We start from the raw sequence: 23,937 nt of genomic DNA, 5'->3' as shown, positions 1-23,937 counted from the left end.
AAGTAATATTAAAATTGGTGACCAATTCATCACAAAGTCTCTGGAAAGGCACATAAAACAATATATATATTCCACTTTACAGCACAATCCTATAATATAGATATGTTGTTTGACAAAAAAAAAAAAAAAAAAAAAAAAAAACAATAGCAACAAAAATAACAAACAACAAAATACCATTCCCTGTAAGCTTCAGACAATCCTCCTCCTTCTCTAAAAAAAAAAAAAAAAACTTAATTGACACACAAAACCATTTCTCTCACATGTGAGGGCAGGTGATCTACTCTATAAAAGGAGGCCATATCGTCAACTTGAAATTATAAGGTTCTATCTGCGTTCTGGATGATTTTAAGATAATGAGCTTTAAAGTTTTTGCATTCCATTGCAAACAATGCCTTCTTCATCTCTTTTTCTGTTTATTCATGGCAACTTGCTTTTTTATAATGTTAATATTAGTAGTAGTATTTATTATATGCATATTTATATTTGTGTTATTAAAACAAGCTTAGATTTGCCCACCTGTAAGGTTTTGGACCATATGGGGCATACAGTAGCATGTGTATTTGGGTAAAACTCAACTTTTTGACCACACTTCGCTATTATTGTACATTTATTCGTTTGCTGGAAATTATAACTGAATTTAAAAATTGTTTTGAAACAAATCTTTGCGTTTAACAAAATGAATTATGTATAGGCTAATGGATTTCTGTGCTTACAACATGTTGCCCTATCCACGGAAGAGAGTGAAAGTGAAAGTAAAGATTGAGGAGGCTCATTCTCTTATTCTCGCGCTAAAGATGGTCTGTTTATTTGTTTTCTTGTTAGTGAAGCGTTCAGTTTTTCCACTTACAAAGTCTGTCATGTGGCGCGATGCAACTGACTCTTAAAGGGAATGGGAGATAATACTCTGATTGGTTTATTCTCAAAACACACCTATAACTTATCAAGAGAATAAGCTCAACCCTGTTAGACCATGCGCCGTGGAGCAAAGTGGATTTTTCTGTCCTTAAAATAGCAAAAGTGAATTCTGACACACCCTTAATGCTTTTGCGCCCTGCGCTTTGGACTTTGCATCAAGATCTGTAAAATAGAGCCCTATGTGTGTAACATTTTTTTTTTTAATAAAAAGTCTTAAAATGTAAATTCCTTTAAAAAAAAAAAAAACATCCCATAATGTAAATAAGTTGTCATTTAATAAGAATATGTGAATAACTCATGTCAGATAGATGTAGACTCATGTCAAAATGTCAGATAGAACCTTATAATTCTAAGGTAATAATATATTTTGAAAACACTGTGTTATAATTAAGCACAGCTTCAAGCCTCTTGTGGGGCAAACTGCAAAAATCTCTACAATTGTGTCACAGAGGGTTGAGTGTTTTTTATTCATCTAATAAGGATTCATTTTCTTGCCACAAGTAGCAGTTTATGCAACAATTTCTAATCGTTCGTGTCAAAGGCCATTGGCATTGCTAATGTTTCAGAAGTCCCAAAAGAAAATATTCTTTAATATATCTTTTTTTATATATTTTTTTTCTTCTTTTTTTTTTTCTTTCGGAGCACATGAGATTAAATTGAATTAAAAATGGCTGTTCATAAAATAATCAGTATAGACAAAATTTGTTGAATTAAAACTAAATTTTAATTACTTATTTCTCTTCTCTTCATTTTCTGGATAAAGAAACAATCAACCCAAATGAGTTTTTCTTTTTTTTTCTTTCGAGTGCACTGCAATTTAGTGCTTAAATATTTACCACTTAATTTATCTCTCATTTACAACTAAAATACTCTGCTTAATGAAATGAAGGTCTTCCAGAAATGGCTGCTTAAATCCATGTTTATTTATCAGGTCTAATTTGCAAGTGGTGAGTGAGACAACACTCCACCCACCCATCTCACAGGTTGGGTTCTGACTGAAAAGCAAAGCCGGAAAAAAAAAAAAAAAAAAGATCATCTGAATTTCTGTAATGCATTCCGGTTTATTTTTGGAATCAAAGATTAATATTTGATCAGGTCAAATACTTCAGACAAGACAACAGAAATATGCAACGGAGCTCAGTGTTTGGCTTATGCATAATTCATTCTATTCAGCTCTCATTTATGAAGGCATGGCAGAACAGGAAGGGTGGAAAATAAACAGAGATGTTCAGATGATGGGGTGTGTGTTCTGTCTCATGAAATGAATGAAAACCACTCTAAATATTTGGAATGGTGGCTAGTCAGGATTAACTATCACTGACAGTTTAACAATAGTCTTTCACAGATGTTTCTTTACTGCATCTAGAATCACAAATGCTCCATAAATAGAGTAACCAGATGTCCTGTTTTTTTTTTTTTTTTATTACCCAGACTTAAAATGGACATCGTATTTTATCTTTCCTAAAATGTCTTTATTCCTAAGTGATAAACAGACTTTTGTAAATGTTGCATGAAAATGATCTTATAAATGGCAGCAGCTTATGTTTTGAAGAAAATAGAACAATTTACAATTCTCTATCTATTTGTTTGTACTTAGTGAAGGTAGGACCCGGACCACTTGGCGTCAGAATCATCCCAGTCACAAAAGTGATTCCATCTTCTAGAGTTGCAGTAAAATAAAAATAAAAGGTATGTAAAAACAAAAACAACAACAGCAAACTCACTGAAATGTATCATGTGTAATGTAATTATGTAATTAAGTCTGATAAACAACTTCAAAGAATAGAGTTAATTCAGAATTCAGCGGCTAGGATAGTTGCTCACGTGCTTCTGATCAAATAACTCCAATTCTCTTTCACCTTCACAGGCTCCCTGTTCACTATCATATACAATACAAAATCCCCCTCTTAACATACAAAGCTCTTCAAAACTTGGCCCCGTCTTCTTTATTTCCACACTCCGTTGCGCTCACTGAGATCATCTTCTGCTGAACTGTTATCTGTTTCAAACTTTAAGATAAAGTCATTAGGTGGCAGGGATTTTAGTTGTACAGTACCAAAGTTAGGGAATGCCCTGCCTTTGCACATTCGGCAGGTGGACTCTATATCCAAATTTAAATATCAGATAAAAATGTTTTTGCTTAGGACAGTTTTTAATAATTTGCTGGTTGAATATTATGTTGATTGTTATTTTTACTGCTTGTATTTTTCTGATGTGCTTATGATCTGTTGTAAGGTGTCCTTTGGTGCTTTGAAAGGTACCTATAATTAAAAGTGATTATTATTATTATTATTATTATTATTATTATTATTATTATTATTATTATTATTATTATTATTATGTGTTCAATACAAATAAACCTTCATAAAACAGACCTTTGCTTCATTTCTAAAGAAAATGTCATATATCATATCATATCATATATCTCATGGAGGCAATTAGTATCCAAAACATTCATTCATTAATTTTCTTATTGGCTTAGTCCCTTTATTAATCAGGGGTCGCCACAGGAAAATCAACTGACAACTTATCAAGCATATGTTTTAAGCTGTGGATGCTCTTCCAGCTGCAAAACATCATTGGAAAACGCACATACACTACGGACAATTTAGCCTATAAAATTCATCTATAGCACATGTTTTTGGACTTGGGGGTGGGGGGTGGGGGGGGGGGGGGTGGAGCACGCAGAGGAAACCCACACGAACACGGGTAGAACATGCAAACTCCACACAGATATGCCAACTGACCCAGCCAGGACTCAAACCAGCGATCTTCTTGCTGTGAGGCGATTGCGCTACCCACTGTGCCACCGTGCTGCGATATCCAAAACATGTCAGTTCTAAATATGAATGTAGCATTTTGCTCAATATGCACTATATCAAGCTTCTATTACTTTTTTTTTTACTATAGAAATGTATTATTGAAGTGTTTTAATAAATCAGATCATCGTGTTTTACAGATAACAAGTTTTAATATGTACTTTTGAACACTGAATTAAAGTAATATATATTCTGATTGGTTTTTATTCTGTCTCTTTTTTCACTATGAGAAATGCTGTAATGACCAGTGTCATAATTTGTGCATTTCCTCCCCATCCACAGGCAAAACTAATTGGGAAATAATAGATTGACTGGAGACCCTGACCTCAATTACTCACCCATGTGAATCTCTGCAAAGCCACCATCAAGCATTTTAATCAGACAGAACTGTGATAATACTAAAAAAGATATATATATATATATATATATATATATATATATATATATATATATATATATATATATATATATATATATATATATATATATATATATATATATATATATATATATATATATACCAAACAACATAAGCAAAATATGAATTCTTGCTATTTTGTGACTACACTGTCTGGGGTAATATGCAGCAATGTTAATATTGAATCAAAAGTAAGCCACAGATCATTTGTAAGTGAAATCCTTTTACACTGGAATGTTAATTGCTAGAATGGCATAGCATTCTGGCTGTACACATACTGAATTTTAATTTTGTTACATCATATGTTTGCATCTGACGCTTCCAATGAGATTTTAAAATTAAGATTTGCATGTCTGTTGTCATATTTTATGAGGTCATTAACATAACAATAAGATATTTTTTGGTAATATGGCCTATACATTGTGAACTAGTTCCACCTTTTCTGGAAAACAAGAGAGCAAAGTTTTTTCAACATAGTGAAAATGTTGTTTTGAAAGACATGTCTCAAGTTCTGTTTCTGCTATCAGAAAGTTATGTTTTTGTTAGCAGAAAGTTGCTAGGCAACAGAGGCATGCATTTTCAAAGGCACAGGGTAAAGTAGCAGGCACTGAAATGTATGCGGTCAACTTGACCATAAAGACCATTCAAGGTAGAAATACTCAGAACCCTTTTGTGATTTGTAATTTTAATAAAATAAAAATAGACTGAAATATGTACACACATTAAGCAAAGTCAGTTATATGAGTTTTAGTTTAAGAAAGTGAGGAGATACAAGCCCATAGCAGAGTGGATAGAAAGAACCCCAGAAGCCAGCCATAGCAGACATAAAAGAGAAGTAAAAGTTAGAATGTTTTTATCCCTTTACTAACCATGTGACTAAACTAAATCTGATGCTTTCAAACTGACAAATCAACTGGTTAGAGCTTATGTTGTAAAAATATGACTACTAAAGGGCTGCATCTGAAATTGCCTACTACTCAGGTAGGTACTATTGAATTTGAATTTGCTAAACGACCGTTAGAAAATTACATTCTATATACAGTAGTATGAGGGTAAGTGATTGAAACTTGGACATACTATATCTGCCATTTGTCATTACCACATGACCTGTCCATGTCAGTTGCATCACTTCACTTCCATTCATGAATTCTCTTGCATAGCATCTTAGGAAAGTGTAGTGTCCATTGGATAAACACTTGTGGAGCTGCACATCTATGGATTTGCTCTTCAGTGTTTGGACTTTCAACAGTGTAAATTAAACCGCACTCAACTGATCTAAATTGAACTTCAGCTCTGAAAACTGGACTGAAACAGTTTCAATTTACTAGAACTATTATGTTAAGCTGCTTTGACACAATTTACATTGTAAAAATGCTTTAGAAAATAAGATTAATTTAATTGAATTAAACTTCAGAATCTCACTGGAAGTAGAAGGTCATTCGGGTGCTTCTCACCTACTGTTTTTTTTTTTATATAATGCACCAAAAACAAGAAACATAAGCTTGTGTGACGAGTTTTGAATGCAACTGTTGCAAAGTTCAAATTTGGTCAACTCTAACTTACAAATTCGTTTCACGTGAATGCATGAGACCAATAGATCAAAATAGGATGCCTCTGTATATAATATTAATATATCATCACCTAAAATTCTATCTGACATTTTTGGCAAAATTGAGTTAATGACTTATTCTTATTTAATGACAACCTATTTACATTATGGCTTTTTTTACAGCATGCAAAAAACTTTGAAGCTCAATATCTCAAAATCATTCAGAACGCCAAATGAACCGCCAAATATTTTGGCATATGTTTTATGCAGTGAATGCACTTCCTACCGCAACAGTGCTGGAAAACACACATACACTCTAACATTCGCACACACTCACTGTGGCCAATTAGTTAATCCAATTCACCAACACTGCATGTCTTTGGACTGTGGGGGAAACCAGAGCACCCAGAGGAATCCTACATAAACATGGGGAGAACGCTCAAACCAGTGATCTTCTTGCTGTGAGGCCATGGCTTGTCACAATGTAAAAAGTGATTAGTTACTTTACTTTTAAAAAGTGAGTAAACCCTTTGCTTTAAAAGCTACAAGTCGATTTTTCATTCATTCATTCATTCATTTTCTTTTTGGCTTAGGACCTTTATTACCACAGTGGAATGAACCGCCAACTTATGAAACTTATGTTTTTACACTGCGGGTGCCCTTCCAGCTGCAACCCATCACCGGGAAACATCCATACACACTCATTCACACACACTATGGACAATTTAGCCTACCCAATTCACCTACAGCATATGTCTTTGGACTTGTTGGGGAAACCAGAGCACTCGGAGGAAACCCACATGAACACGAGGAGAACATGCAAACTCCACACAGAAACACCAACTGACCCAGCTTATGCTCAAAACAGTGACCTTCTTGCTGTGAAGTGAATGTGCTACCCACTGCGCCACCATGCAGCCCACAAGCTGATTTTACCTAAATAAAATGAGTTAATTCATTAAGGAATAATTATCCACATAGTTTGTTTACTTTAAATATAAGGCAAGTTTACCCTCTTTATTAAGTAAAGTTAACTAATGCTTTTTACAGTGCCATAAATATATGCTTTAGGAATTCCAAATGAATGTTTTGACATGATTTGCAATAAAAAAAAATTAAAATCTCATAATTTTCATATTTTCATCCTGATTTTATGGAAATGCTATGAGATATGCTTTCTTTATTTGATTTTGTAGCCAACGAAAATGCAATATTTTAGACATGCAGCTCTAAACTACATAATTGATGTTCAAGCAGGGCACTTCAGCGAAAGACCAAACATTGAAACTGTGCTAAAGAGTTGTTCCAAAGATACACTCAAAAAAATGTGCATCTAAGACAGACATTTTATTACAGGTCTTTTGTGTTTTTGTGTGGCTTCAGAAGTGAAAGGACACTTTTAAGATGTGAATCCTTGACTTATTCTTATTAAAATCTTGGAATTTTTTTGTCTGAAAGGTGATTTACTGCATGTACAATAGTTTCTGCACAAATATTGTCACTCAGAAGAATTGTCAAAACAATTTAACCATTACAAATGCACTTTTTATTCTTATCATTAAAATATTATGGCTTAATTACACTGCTGTTTGCTAAGTTCACATATATAGCAGTAGAGATCTAAAGCATGGCAAAAATTCGAATTTGGCACATGTATTAATAAGAAACAATGAACAATGCAAGTTTGGCGTACTGATTGAATTCCATCAAATTCTTTTACACAGTAGTGTAAAAGGACATTTACCCCACTTTCTGTCTCTGCACAAGTATTCAAATTAAAGTTTGTATTTCTTCTGACGTGATAAGAAGGTCGCTGGTTTAAGTCTCAGCTGGGTCAGCTGGCATTTCTGTGTAGATTTTCCATGTTATCCCCGTGTTCGTGTGGGTTTTCTCAGGGTGCTTTGGTTTCCCCCACAGTTCAAAGACATGCGCTATAGGTGACTTGGGTAAGCTAAATTGTCCGTAGTTTGTGTGTGAATGAGAGTGTATGGGGGTTTCCCACTGATGGGTTGCAGCTGGAAGGGCATCCACTGCGTAAAACATATGTTGAATAAGTTGGAGGTTGATTGCGCTGTGGCGACCCATGATTATTAAAGGGACTATGCCAAAAAGAAAATGAATGAATACATTTATTTTGGCTGATTGTTTTTTCTTGCATAATGCACGATCTTATGTTATTTAAACAGTTAAACAGTAGCCATGATCTGTGAAGGAAGATTTGAGTGAATGGCTCTGTGTTGTGATGGTGCATGAGACACAGTGTTTACATTACGGTGGAAGATAAACCCATTTATGGAATAATTATAGCCAATGAACAATAAACTGGGTTAAAATAGTTTGCTTCAACGCGTAAACCTTAAGGCTTGTGTGCATGTTTAAATATATCAATTTAAAGGACATAAATTGATCCTCAGAAATGTACACAGTCACTCAATCAACCAACCAATCAGTTAACAAACCTCTTTCAAAAGACAACATATTTCAGGCTTTCTTTAGCAGTGTTTTGAGAAAACTTAACTGAACTGAACAGTGTATATTTTGTGGTGAAACTGCATGCCTGACGTAAACAAACCGCTATTCCACTGTGAATTCCTGTTTTATGGTTTGGATCAGCTATCATAAATCTGCATATTTGCCATGTGTAACAAATTAACTGCTAGTGCAAACATACTCTGAATAAATAATGTAAACAAAAACTGTGAAAACCTTTGATCTGTGGTTTTTAAAAGTTTTGCTCATTATGGACTTGAAATGCCTGCTGATTTCGATTTTGTCTGTTGTTCCAAAAAGCATCTAATTTTATATTTACTAATGTTACTACAATAAATGACTACCATATATATATATATATATATATATATATATATATATATATATATATATATATATATATATATATATATATATATATATATATATATATAACTTGATTTTTGAACTCTTTATAACTTGGATGACAAATAACCAAATAATATAACCCTTTTTTATCTAAACATTCTTATAAATAAGACATAAGAATAGTCCTTTCTAAAAGTAAAAAACCATAAGAGTTAGACTAAGCAGCTACATCTTCACATGGCACAGCACAGCAGACAAGGTCAGGGGGTGAAAAAAATAACACACAACTGTGAGCAATAAATGTCCATTTACCAATCAGCCTGATGGCTGAGTTTTCTGCCCAGGTCCTGACCTGACCAGAGTTGGAAGAATGGGAAACTTTAGTGAATAAATATAAAAAAGAAAGCTGGAACAATAGCACATAATTGTTTTGTGTGGCCTTGTGGTCGACCTTGTGATCGTGCTGAACATGTGAGACATGCAAGGTTAAAAATGGCTGCTGGATACCACTGGCAGAAAATGATGCTCGGAGACTATTTTCTTTGCTTCTATTGTGTCTCATGAATAGATTTCCAGCTGCTCTGTTCCATCTTCATGTTCATCTGAAACGGTGATTTCCGTTTTGATAAACTGAATGATTGAGTAATTCACACAGCCTCGCAGATGAATGTCATAATTTGTGTCTAATGTTGTAGCATCCGATGAACACACAGTACATAGAATAATTGCCAGACCATTCATTCCAGGCTTTTGATGTCCACCTTTACTGATAACAAATCAGTAGCTTTTGTATAGAGACACTTTCTAATTTTTGTATGTGTTGTATAAAAAGTTGTACCTGAGCATTTACGACTCACATCTACAACATACATCTGCTATTCAACTATATGTGGACCATCACTGTTAACAGTTCATTCATTTTCTTTTCGGCTTAGTCCCGGTATTAATCAGGGGTCGCCACAGCGGAATCACCAATCACGGAATCACGGAATCAACTTATCCAGCATGTTTTAAACAACCCAACAGTGAAAAACATTCACGCACACTTGAATTCACACACATACATTACAACCAATTTAGCTTATTGAATTCACCTAGTGCATGTCTTTGGACTGTAGGGAAACCTGGAGCACTCGGAAAAAACACCAACACTAGGAGAACATGCAAACTCTATACAGAAATGCCAACAGACAGAGCCGGTGCTAGAACCAATGGCCTTCTTGCTGTGAGGCGATCGTGCTAACCGCATGTTACCTCACCATGTTATTATTGTTAACAGAGTATATTCATATATTGTTAAGAGTTCACACTTAGCTAAGGATTGATTATAAAGCTTGTTTGGCATGCTGTCCAGGGAGAGTACCCTGATCACATAAGATCCTCAAGCCCGGGGCTCTCTCCCATTTGCAAGGCGAGAGGTAGATCTCGAGAACTCCCCTGCTGTAGTAGCTAATGAACAGATAGTGATTGCTCTTTAGAGATAACTACTTACTAGGAGCATGTCTATGGTGCTGATTTGGATTAGTCAATTAACTTAAGTTGCATGTTTTGGATGGTGGGAGGAAACCGGAGAACCCGGGGGAAACCCTCATGAGCATGGGGAGAACATGTAAACTCCACACAGAAATGTCAGCTGGTTTGGTAAGGAATAGAACCAGTGACGTTCTTTCTTTGAGGCAACCACTGGGCCACCGTGCCACCCATCTAGGAAAGGAGAAGGAGTAGGGGTGGAAGGGGGATTCTTCAAAACAAAGATGGCTGTTATGTGAAACTTAGGGTATTTATAGGCCGCATTTACACTGCACTGTTTTAAGAGACTCAATTTCGATATTTTACTCCCATGTAGCACAGATCGGATATGGCCTATGTACGCGTAAGCAGAAACAAATCACATGGATCCTGATTTACTCAAATCAGATTCAGGCCTTGTTCATATGTGGAAATTTATTCGATATGAATCGGATATTTGTTCTCGTATCTGCAGTGTAAGTTGGTAGATCGGACTTTCACCTGTCAATGCGACTTGCGCATCATTAAAAACCATAGCGAATGATGTCTGAAGTCTGATACTTTAATTTCAGAACAGACTTCAGCAGAGTCCCAAACCTTACATCTCATACACGAGGACTTAAACAGCTTTTATATTGTCATATAGCATAGGTTATTAAGCATGTTAATGAGAGCGAGAGAGCGCAATGTCCGCCACGCAACCAATATAAACTAATAAAAAACTAGTGCATAGCTACATCACATGCATAAATCACACCATAGACATTACATTAAGATGCCTTGAGGTTTAAAAAAAGCCTATATATCAAAAGAAGATGGACAAATGAGAACCTTTCTGTCATAAACTATAGTAAAATAGCTTGTCAAAAGCTGCGAACAGATTACATACAGGAATAGAGAATAGAGCGCTCTTTAAATATCAGCTGTTAGCGCCCGCTCTTTTTTTCCTGATCATTGCACCTTTGCCGTGTGTTGTGTAAATGCAGATGATCGGATACGAGTCAATTTTAAAAGATGATGTAAGCTGTTCATCAAAAAATCAGATACATTCACAAAATCGGAGTTGTCCATCAAGATATGCAGTGTAAATGCAGCCATAGTGGCTTAGGAATTGTCTGATTGGAAAATCATAAATTCAATAATGCGGGACCAGCTGCAAGCAATCATAAGCACGTGGTCCTCACAAAATTAGTTTATAAATAAACTTCACCAAGTGAGACCAATTATGACCAGTTTATATACATTGGATCAAGCTTAAATGTTTGATCATTTATATGGTTGAATTGTAAAGTCATTCAGTGAAACAATGGAAATTATGCAATGAAACCTTTTTTAATGTATTGTCACCCAAAAATGAAAAGAAGTCATCATCGATTACTCACTCTCATGCTGTTCCAAATCTCTGAGATCTGCTTTCATCTCCAGAACACAAATTAAGATATTTTGGATGAAATCCAAGAGCTCTCTGATCTTTTATAGAGAGCAATGTTTGTGACTCATGAGAAAAGTTCAAATTCCGGAAAGGTATACCAAAAGCGTCTTCAAAACCAATGTGCTGTCGGTGGTTTGATTGCACCCTCAACTGACGCTGAGGAGAATAAATTGTTGAATAAATTAATCATTTTTGCATTTTGTGCACACAAAGTACTCTTAAAGCTTCATAACAATACAATCAAACAACCATGGACTGTTTTTAGGATGTTTTGGTACCTTTTAAACTCTGTTCCAGAGTTGTCACCTGCACAGCAAATATCGAATCTCTGTTCATGACTGCCGTTCATCTGGCATATTAGCAGATCCTCTCTGAGTGAACTGCAGAAGTAGAAATTACTATTTACTCATTAACCTATTATGCAAAAGAATTTTGTACAGTAGACATAAAACATCACAAATCAAAACAATACAACTGTCCTGTTGTTCGATAAACCAAAGAACAAAGGATTCATCTGAGCCACTGAATGCCATTTTTGTAGAAAATGGTCCAAAGATTGTGTGCACACTATAAAGTGCACACTATATGACACAAATTTTCACAAAATATTTTTCTAAAAGACTGCTTGATCGACAGCTTTATGTACCAATAAGTTCAATAGTGAATTTGTGGAAAAAGTAGCATCTGAAGGATGGGTAAATACCAACCCTTTGGTTAATTGGTGTAATTCTTCATGACATACATTAACACGGTATTCTGTACATTTACAATAAAATTAATTCATGCATATTAGTGCATCCGTATTGTAAAGTTTTAAGCACCTAAGTACCTCTGCGCATCTGGCACATTAAAAGAATAAATAAAATAAGAATTAAAAACTACTATATAATTGCTCATGCAGAAGGAATTTGTTCGCATATAAACTAACTGGATTTCAGTTACTAAGGTAATATATATATATATATATATATATATATATATATATATATATATATATATATATATATATATATATATATATATATAATTCATTCATTCATTTTCCTTTAGGCTTAGTCCCTTTATTAATCCGGGGTTGCCACAGTGGAATGAACCGCCAACTTATCCAGCAAGTTTTTACGCAGCGGATGTCCTTCCAGCCGCGACCCATCTCTGGGAAATTATAAATATATATATAAATTTGAAAAATGTGATGGATAATAACAGGTATCCGACGGGAAAATTTAAAAAGAAACCATTCAGATTTTAGAGAATAAAAATGCAGTGAATGTCTGACAGATTTTATATTTTGGTTAAAGCATTTGCATATTCTAGCATACATAGCTTAAACATATTCTTGTCTGATGTAGGTAGATAAATCTCTCTCCTTAAATCTTTGTATAGGAATTTGGTTTTAAAAGACGTCCATCCTTTATCTCTTCTGTTCAGAGTCTAAGAAAGCAGAACCATTTTTCTTTGGTTTATCCCTTGCCAGACAAAGATTGAGTTTAGCCTTGACCCAGACTCAAATTTGATACTGATTTCTCTCCACAATCCGCAGTGTCTGCTATGAAACTCCCAATTACAATCTCTCTCTTCCTCTTTCTTTCTTTCTCACTTCTAGGAGATATCCAATTTTCCTCCCCTTAATGGCCCTTCCTAGCTTTATCTTCTGGGACACACAGAGATCTCGCAGATTGTCAGACGCCTGCACTACCTCTATGTCTATGCAGCTCAATGCTTGCAATGACACACTGAAGAGTACTTTGCACCTGAAATTACATGCTGATGCCATTAAATTTGACAATTCTTATATTTTGGAATATCAGAATATCATGGTTGTTTATATTTGTTTATTTATAATGTGAACGGTGCTTAAATGGTAGAGAAAGCAGTATTGGAAGTGAAGGAGCTGAATTTGAATTGGAATGACAGGAAGAGACATTTACTGAATTTTAATAAAAATAAACATGGGTAATTCCCTCTGGAAAAGTGTGCTTCCATCTTGGTCCACAAATGTTAATTAGTGTGAAAACAGGCCAGATTTTGTTGGCAAAGACCATTTTCCAGCTGAGCCAGACAATATCATTAAAGGACCACATCTGGTAACAGGAGCACCTGATAACAGCAAATATTAGATTTTGCTAAGTACAGTAACTATGAATGCAATTAATGTGTCCTTATTGCATAATAATTTAGAATCAAATGCTGTGTACACTGAAGTGCAAACATTTTCCTCTTTATTATTATTATTATTATTAATAATATTATTATTATTATTATTATTATTATTATTATTATTATTATTATTATTATTATTATTATTACATCATTATAATAATTGAGCAGTAGTTAACAGATCATAATAATATATTATAATAATTTCCTTAAGGATAAAAACATCTACCTCAGATAATGCTGTAAAATATATAGGGAGGTCTATCATTTGCACATTATATCACAGGTTACTGGCAAGCTGACACTGAATGACTTGTTTGAGGTAAATGTAATGTCATGTTACATGTTGTTTACAAACTGACATTTACTTGTTCTGTAGGCACAACAGCACAATTCTATCCACAGATACACGTGTGGAATATTGGACACAATTAATTTATATAATCTGTATTACTATTAAAACAGATTAATATATTCTTTGTTTACAGCTGTACTGCCATGCAATTTACCCTTCGCTATGCCACACCCAAAAACCGCCACACACCAACCGTGGCTTAGCAACTATAGCTACGCGCAGGAGGTCTGTCAAGCTTTTTAGCGAGGTAAACAAGCCAAAACGTTGTGCATATGGATTGTGCAAATCTGATAGCGATGTCCTAAAATTTTGGACGGGATGGTGGAATTTTTTTTCCCTTTCCAAAACCTAAACCCAAGGGGAGAAATGCCAGTGTGGATAAAACGTGAGGGGAGCTAAAAGAGCAGGGTTAAGTTGATTCTATTTTCAATATTTCTAACACATTCAGTGATAGAAGGCAATAACTCACACATTTATTACCGTTAAAAGATTTAAAATGTGTTTCCTACAATAATACAAAGCAGGTTAAGTTTCCCAGCTGTTTTTTCTTCTTCTTTTTTCTTTTATTTTGAGCACTACTCCGTTTAAGCCCTCGCCATAGTAGTCATACTAATAGCAATCATATTTCCATGTTTTAAGCTACGAATATTTGAAATTACATATCAACATAACCCAGCAGAGATGTGATCACAATCGGAGCACTTGCACTTCACCAGTAGCTGTTTTTCAGTAATTTATAACCCTTATGTCCATGTCAGAGCTACAATTCACTGATGTCTTCGTCATTCTTTCAGAGATTTAGTCATTGGTGATGCCGTTATACCGGGTTAGTGTCAGCTTTTATATTTGGTGTCTGATTAATATTTGCTGGTAGGGAAAATCTATTTGTTCATCTCTGCTACTTTTGCATTTCAATTTATTCATTTTTTACACTTAACTGCAAATAAGAATAGAAACGGTATGAAAAGTACACAAACATACTGACAGTTATAATGTTTATTGTTATGGGTCAATGATGCTAATATTTAGCACACATCCATCAGTTTCCCCTTTCTGACTATTCTTTCTGTAAATTAATGATGTAGAAGCACTGTCCATGCGTGTTTCCTCTTCAGTTAGTAACGCTTTATTTCATCGCACATTTATATTATCTATATTTCATTTATATTTCATTATTTTTAAATGTCACCCATCCTGCTATACTTGAACTAAGCTGTTGAATGTTCAACTATTGAGATGGCTAGACTAACCTAGCTTCAATTTTGATTAAATTATTTTCTAACCAGTTGCCTATTGTGTCAAGAATACAGTCCTTTTGTGTCTGGTTTTCTCAGATATCTCACCTGTTTGCCAAAAATGACTTATTATGTTCCTGGAATTGTCTGACACCGGCACATACATATTGTAATAGACGTGCACGGCACAAAAGCTTTACAGGCGTAACAACCTTAACTAAGGAGGGTGGGGCTTAGCGAAGGATCTATTATAAAATATATACCTTGAAACAGAGTTTCATGTGAAAGCTTCAATCAAATGCATATGCAATGCAAAGTAGATTGACATGCATGTTATTTTAAAAGACTACACTTATTACTTTCAAAAGAGGAGTTCTGTGACAAGCAAAAATACAACAGTACTACAAAACAACTGAATTTACGTATAGATGTCAAAACAGTCTACTAAGTCAAGCCCAGCTTATTACAAAATGTGTCAAAAGCATGAAATGAAACTCGCATATCTTGTCTGCTGCTCACTGTGAACAGATCAGTGTACTATATATCTGCCTTATGCACACATTTTTGAAATATTACACCTTCTCATAATTGTCACACACTATCATCTCTCTGCGGAGGCCCATCACCCTCCTAGCGAGTCCTCTCTCTCTTTCCCCTCTACTCCATATTTCCTTTCATCCTCGTTGCCCCTTGAGCAGGCTTTCGGCTCCATCTAAAGGGGCCATTTGATCTTAGGGGCAGATATTCTCTATCTACAGCAGTTGACCTTGGCCCGACTTTGTCGTCAACTGTGTGAAAACAAGCACCTTAAAACCTGTTTTATTCATCTGCTGGCTGGGGATTAATCCCCATGTGATAGGTATTAGCTAGAAAAGTTTAATTAGCTGTGATTAAGCATGTCTGAGTGTTTAAAAAGGTATGATTTTTTTATTCAAGTTCAGGCAGAGACAGCTTATTTTCTGCAGACGTATATCTCTGAGAAGCTTTTCATGATTAGAAATGTGTCCTAACTTGATGGGCTAAAATTGTATATTGCTACATTATAATGAAGTAAAATTATTAGAAAGATCACAGAGAGAGGATAATATACCTTTACATTAGACTTCTCATGTTGTACCTTCAAATCATTGTCAGACATAGACCTCTGTTGTCAGAATGCTATACACTTGAACTGATGAAGAAACATTCTCAGAAGAGCAAAAAAACTTGTGTGGAATCACAATCATGCTGTGTGTGTGCTCTGTGTAAACCAAACTGGGTAGGAACTGCAGTGGCTTTGTGAATTGATACAAAAGGGTTCTTTATAAATAATTTGTTAAATTAATAAATGTGACACTGGACCACAAAACCAGTCTTAAGTATCAGTTTGGAATATGCCAAATAAATAAACTGTACATTCATGTATGGTTTGCAGAGTTAAGTTACTTTAAAAAAAAGTAATAGATTACAAAACTACTACTGGAAAATACTACAAAGAAATACTTTAATTTGAAGTTACTTTTTAAACATATAAAATCTATAAAAAAATATCAAATAAACTGTAAGTCTTTCAGTAAGTAATGTTCACCGAAAAACACTTGACATATTCAAAAGACCTAAAGAGATAATTCACCCAAAACTTAAAATTTTCTTATCATTTACTTGTTTTAAACCTGTCTTTTTTTTTTTTTTTTTGAACACAAAAGACATTTGAAAGAAAACTGAATACCTGTAACCATAGTCGTCTATATCAAAAAGCACTGCAGTGTTTGTCTGTTCTGTGTGTGTAAGGTATGAAGCTGATTGGTCAGTTCTTGTCACATGACTCTTGGGTGCACCTGGAAAATGTGAGCACACAATGTACTCTAAATATGCATGCACAATCCGTATACCTCCATCGGAAATAACAAACTTGTGCGTGCAAAGGACCTGATGTGAATGGCCCCATAAGCAGTTACGCTTTTCTTCACATTCAGAAGATACCTTTACTCCCAATCCTGCACAATAATCTAATTTAGCCTGTTTAGGCAGAGTTGGGTCACCGTGATTTTGGGCACCGGTGTCTTCCTTGGCGACAAGTATTGTCATAGAATGATTTCAATTCAAGTACTTGAACAAGTTACTGGTCAAGTTAAAAGCAGTCAAAAGTTTTTTAGATACAGTACATAGACTGCATTTTACAGCAATATTTGTGTTTTTTACACTCAATGAAATCAAAGCAATGACTGTATCTTTACTTAAAGAAGCAACCAATCTCGTTAGCAACTATTTCAGCTCACGTTCTCCAGCAATTTAAAAGTGCATGTTTATTAACTGACGTTGCAGAGGAAAACATCCTTTAAGAGAATTGCTTTTTTTCTTTTAAAAGCTATATTTGTTATGCAAGTAACACAATTACACTGACTTTGTATGTATGTATTTAGAATACAGTAATGTGTTACAGTGGAATGCATTACACCCAACTCTGATGGTGTGTTAGGATAGGAAAATAATTGTGTGAGTGTGTAAATGATTTTTTTGTAAATGAAACAGTATTTAACTGTAATATGAACTGTATTTTACTGTAGGACAGTTATGCGGTATGTTACTGTATTTTAAAGTTGTAATGTAAAAATTACTGTTATATTTTATAAAATACAGAAAATTAATCAATGGTGCTGTAAATGTAAATACTGTATTTTTGCTGTAATCGTTTTACAGTAAGTTACTGGCGAACTGCTGCTAGTTGCTTACTGTAGAGTCCACAAGAAATTGTTAACATAAACACACACACATACAGTACATGCATACATACATGCATACATTTTCCTCTCAATTCACAAGCATGGAACGGCATGTATATAGATGATACTCATGAAAAATCATGGGAGAAAACAGTAACAATAAATTGTAAATAGTATGTATAATAAGTAATTGTTATCTGATTTTGAGCATTTTAAAATGTAGTTAAGTTAGGCCAAATGTATCACTTAATTGTTGAATTATTATTGATTTATGAGTACTTAATTTTTATGAATCTGATAATCTAATCCAAATTTAATTTATCAGAACAATATACAGTAGATGGGTTAAGAGAATTTAGACTGACGGAGAGCATGTAAGACAAGCAGAGTGATAAAAAACAATTAAAATCCCAATACTGGTGCGTTGCATCATTATATGGTTCCTGACCAGACAACATTAGATACAAAATACACAAAAAAATTTTAAATAAATTTTTACTTTAAAACTAGCACTGCATCATATCATAAGCTAAAGAAAACCATACATAACTGCTTGCTGTCTATTTTAAGTTGTTGCTCATGCTCATCTTCTCCAGTACCTAGCTAGCAAACATGCAGATATGTATGTAACAAGCACACACACTATCCAGTTTTATTATTCTCCCCAGAGCCATAACTTGTCTTCAGCACATTATATGTACCGTAAACAGAAGTAAAGGAGCAGGAAATTTGTGCTGACACCCCAATAAGCAGCCACAGCGATGGCAGAATGAGCATTGTTTTTGGGTCTGTGAGAAATAAGTGCTGACTTAAGAATGTACTGGAGGAATTACGCTCCAGGGACTCCACATAAAAGACAAAAAGCAATCTGACTGCATGCGGGGGAATGCCCATAAGCATTTATCAAAAAATGTGTGAAAGCCATTGTTACAAACAGATCTGTGGAACGGACCTGTTAATAGCTTATTGTAGTGTCTAGGCAAACCATTTAATTGCTACAGTATCTTCTAAACAGTTCCCCGGTGGTCAAAAGCCACAAATTGGTTAAAGTTAAAGCTAATACAACCACAACTATGACAAATGCCACCCTCAACCCTTCCTGCAAGTCTACACGATTAGTAATTAAGTGAATGTAGAGACGTAGACTATTTTTCTGGAGAATCAGTTTAGATCTTGACTACAAAGCTTCTCCTAATTAATATGACGATTTAGTAAATTAAAAAGCTGTTTTTAATGTTAGCAGAGGTGGCAATAAAATGCAGTCACCAAAACATTCTTGTCTCACAGATTGCATGAAAGAGTTGAAAAGTGGGACTCTCTAGTTAATCACTTAATTTCAAGTGTTTATTATTCTACTTTTTTTTTTTTTTAGAACTGGCAAGTCTAATTTATTTATTTTTTTAACCGGCAAATAAATTGAATCTTCTCAATTCCTCTTGTCTCATTCAGTTTAATTACTGAACTGATTTGAACAAACTGTCATTAGTGTTATTACTTATGTAGCAATGGGAAGCAACATTGTTTTGATTCACAATGAATCTTGTACAATAAATGAACCGATTGGATCATAAATCTGACTCACAAATTAATTTACCTGTATTGTATAGCAGTGTTACATAAAATATTTGGTACACTTTCAGAAATAAAGGTACAAGAGCTGTCACAGGGGCAGTACCTTTTTAAAAGATACATATTTGCACCCAAAGAGTGCACAGTGGTACCTAAAAGGTACATATTAGTATACCCAAAAGTACCTAAAAAGTACCTTTGAGGTACCATTATGAACCCTTCAGGTACAAATATGTACCTTTTGAAAAGGCATTGCACCAGTGACAGCTCCTGTCCTTTTATTTCTAAGAGTGTACTATCGGAGTTTATTGTTGTGCCAGCATATAGATTTCTACAAATATGTAAAATGTTCACCCAATGTAAAAAAAAAAAAAAAAAAAAAAAAACATAAATGGAAAAGGTTTTTTTTCTTAGTCAAAAAACGTTTCTGCATTTTCAATTTTCAATGTGTTTCAGTAAAATATAGATTTTGTTTTGTTGTACAAACTGATGACATTTATTGTCAGTTAAAATAAAAACTAAAGAATAAATTTAGTTTAGTACATAAAATGAAGAGTTCAGATGCAAAAACCTCATTTAAATAAGTAATTTCCCTGGTCTTTAAAGTGAAATATCTCAACATAAAGAAATAAGGGTGAGACGATTTTTCATTTTTGATTGAAATTGCAGACGGCACTTAGAGGTTTTTGCATCTCAGCTCTTCAAACAATAATTTTCAAAATAACAAAAATGTTAACACAGCTCAATGGAATCATTCTGAAATCTAAAATGACAAATGGGTCATGCTTTACCCTAGTGGACTGCAAGAACACACGCGATCAAAGGCCACACGATCATGTTATATATATATGGTGTTTGGGAAAAGGCCACGGATGTGGGCACACAATGAAATCCACACACAACCTCTGGCAGCTAACACACGCCTGCAGTGATTTTGAGCAATGAAGAGGTAATCTAGTCAGGGCAAGAACAATTAAACCACAAAGGCCCTCTCAATCTTAGCCAAGGTTATGCTTCTTAATAACTAATGAGGTGTCTTTATCTCTGGGGCTCCACCACATAATACATCTGTTTACTGCAAGGCCGGGAGAGACACTGATGTAGTTTAAAGTCATGAATTAATGCAAGTCACTCAATCTAAATGTACGGCAATTTTAAGTGGACTCTAATGTTGGTAGAAGACATTCAGCATCCAGCACAAGACAAAGCTTCAATGAAATAGCCAGCACAATCAAGTCAACAGCAAGAAGAACCAGACCCCGAGGAAGAACATTACAATTAAAGTCAGCATGAAACAGAAGTTAAGGTTGAACTTTCTTTCCCCTATGGTGATCAGTGGTGGAAAGAGTGCTGAAAAAATCATACTCAAGTACCACTTCTTGCCTAGAAATGTAGTGCAATAGAGTAAAAGTATCTGTTGTAAATATGACTCAAAGTATTAGTAAAAAGTAGACTTTTCAGAGTACTCAAGATTAGTGAGTATTGAGTATTACGCCTTTGAAAGCTGATGCATTTATATGTAATTTGTGCAAATGTTTGTAAACGTAACTTTCTGTAGTGTATTTAGTTCTTGCCCAGCAGGTACAAAACGTCAAAAGACATTTTATTAGGTTAGATTTAGGTTGTGATGTCAGGTGAACTGAATTCAATGTCTACCCAGTGACTAAGGACAATGTTATTTTGATGTCCAATAATAACGTCAAATAACGTTGATATTTGGTCGATATTAGGTTGTGTTGGAAAGTGACTAAAATCCAACATCGAGCCAACATCTTAAACCAACTTCATATTGACGTCAAATACCAACATTTATTCGTCAGGAATGGCAACCAAAATCCAAGGTCTGATAAAAGTCATAGTGGTAACATCCACACAACGCCAAGCTGTAACACCAATAGACGTTGAGGTAGTTCAAAATGATGAGATTTACCTTCTATGTGCGATTGATTGAACAGGAATCACAGAACTGATTTTTCTAATTCCCATAGACAAGAAAAAAATAAAGTACTGCAGGTTGAAGGAAAGTAGTGGAGTAAAAGTACAGATCCAGCACTAAAAATGCACTCAAGTGGAAGTAAGAGTACACATTTATAAAACTAGTCAAAGTCAAAAAGTCAAAGTCAGCTTTATTGTCAATTCAGCCACATGTACAGGACATATAGAGAATCGAAATTATGTTACTCTCAGACCCTAGATGCCTAACATAATGTTAATATAAAAAGTAGAGCTTTAAGAAAAAAAAAATTACAATATATAAAATTTTACATAAAATATACAAAAATATACAAAAGGAATAAAAACATTTAAACAATACAATGACATTAAGACACAAAGACATTAAGTAGTTAATTCATTATTAATTATTAATTATTATAGTTAGTTAATTAATTAACTACTTAGTAAATTACAATTCCTGAGAAAAAAAAAATACTCAATTACAGTAGTTTGAGTATTTGTAATTAGTTACTTTACATCATTGATAGCGATGTACATCCACTTAAAATTTGATTCATCATATTGTCAACCCTCTGGTGCAGAATGTTTTCAGATACCCAATGATGACAAGAACAAAGAGTTACATTTTGCAGATGGAATTGTATAATATTTGATATTTGATCAAATTACTGCCTCCAGCCTAGAAAAGTAAAAAAACGAGACACACGGTGACTACGTTTACATGGACATCAGTAATCAAATTATTTGCCATAATCTGAGTAAGACAAAAATATGATTAAGAGGTTTACATGAGTTGCTTTTTGAATTTTCCTTTTAGGATCCCATTTTCCATGTTATAGCACATAGTTTGATTAACGTCATTGCATCACCACGCTATCCACATTTCCTCGGAAGTTTCAAGTAATTTCGGGTGTTTTATTTTTAATTTGTCAACTTTAACTGCAGATTGGCACGTTCACTTTTATTCAGGAGAATTTCATGCATGCCCCCAGGACAAATTGAGATATTGGATGTGAGGAACTGCTAGAAGAGTGTTGTTTTAATGGAATTTTATACCGCATGCCGTATAGGGAAAAAAAAAAACTCAGCATTTTGTGATGTATGTCTGTGGTCCTTCACTGACTTGGTAGGTGCAGAGAATAGAGTCAAACAGCCATGTGTTTAAACACACTGTCCTGTTGCAAAATGCAGCAAAAATCCTACAAAATGGTAATAGTTTTAATTGAGGTGTTTACGAGTCTGTACTGCGCTTCTTAATGCAACTAAAATCGGCATACTCCACATGTCTTAATTAAACTAGTTAGTTTGATTATGATCTTAATCAGATTAAATTGATAAAAAAGTTGATGTTTATATGGTAGACTCTTAATCAGTGTATTGTCTTAATTCCATTAAAATCGGATTATTGATGTCCATGTAAACGTACTCACCGATAGCCTGTCCGAATGGTATTCAGCGTAAACAGAAGTGATGAAAACTGTTTCAAGGGGGGAGGGAAGGTTATGGTATTTAATGAAAGATTATGAGAACAAAATAGTTTTCTATACTCTAATAAAGTGCACAGATACACATAACAAGCACTACTACAGTATATACATTTAAAAATTAAAAGTGAAACACTTTAAGAACCCAGTCAATATGAACTGCATCCAGACCACTCTCAACCTGATAGCAACATAACAATGGATGGTTGCTTTGACATCAACACCAGAATCAGCAAGGCCAACCAAGTCTTTGCCATGTTCAAGCCCATCTGAAGAGCACCAGGCCTCATCATCCAAACAAAGATCAGGATATTCAGGAGCAAAGTTCTCAGTGTGTTACTGTATGATGCCAAGTGCTGGAAAACAACCTTAGCCATAGAACACAAGCTGGATGTGTTTCAAAGCAAGTGCCTGAGGAGGATTCTCAAAACCTTCTGGCCGAACATGATTTCCAACAACAAACTTCACAGAAGGACAGAAACAGCTCCAATGTACAAGACAAGTCTGCCACATGCCATCCATTCTTTGCCCAGAATCGCTCTATGATGAACCCCTTGGGGAAAATGAACCGCAGGCCTCCAAAGGAGACTTGACACAGGATGTTTAAGTGAGACCTGAAAATCAAAGGTCTAAATCTTGAATTGACCCCCAAGACTGCAACAGATCAAGACAAGAAGGTCTCTTGTCATCGCCTGAAGTACCAGATGGCACAAAGGGAATTAAGGAAGAAGAATGTTTGCAAAGCATCTGTTTTGTCTGGTTGAGTAAATTTTGTCTAAATGTCTTGGTCTACATGACCCCTAGTTTGAAATGTAGACACAAGGGTACATGACATAAAAAAAAAAAAGTAATGTATTTATAAATGTTTAGTAACGCATAATAGTCAACTTATTAGTTATCCATTTGCCTGCATAATTTGTTTAAATAATATCCATGTAATCCAGGTTACTGACAAATTAAAAGTCTTTCTGCGTACTTCTGCATATAACCAACGCTAAG

The 23,937-nt window shown here is 34.6% G+C and overlaps 1 protein-coding gene and 1 long non-coding RNA gene across 3 annotated transcripts in view; one reads left to right on the top strand and one right to left on the bottom strand.

Annotated features, from left to right (window-relative positions):
- The window catches only part of LOC141385860 (uncharacterized), a 741,913-nt gene that overhangs the window by 118,586 nt on the left and 599,390 nt on the right, over nucleotides 1-23,937 (top strand). The gene's annotated exons all lie outside the window — the stretch shown is intronic.
- Nucleotides 1-23,937, bottom strand: part of LOC141385959 (uncharacterized) — a 95,829-nt gene that overhangs the window by 70,794 nt on the left and 1,098 nt on the right. Inside the window, exons 2-3 of the long non-coding RNA XR_012407075.1 lie at nucleotides 11,759-11,860; nucleotides 11,431-11,636 (exon numbers count right to left, since the gene is read on the bottom strand). This is a non-coding gene — a long non-coding RNA (uncharacterized lncRNA). The remainder of the gene's footprint in view (nucleotides 1-11,430; nucleotides 11,637-11,758; nucleotides 11,861-23,937) is intronic.

This window comes from Danio rerio, chromosome 1 (assembly GCF_049306965.1).
Source record: "Danio rerio strain Tuebingen ecotype United States chromosome 1, GRCz12tu, whole genome shotgun sequence".
NCBI classification, from domain to species: domain Eukaryota; kingdom Metazoa; phylum Chordata; class Actinopteri; order Cypriniformes; family Danionidae; genus Danio; species Danio rerio.
The sequence above is the reverse complement of the archived record's forward strand: the minus strand, read 5'-3'. Positions and strand labels throughout refer to the sequence as shown.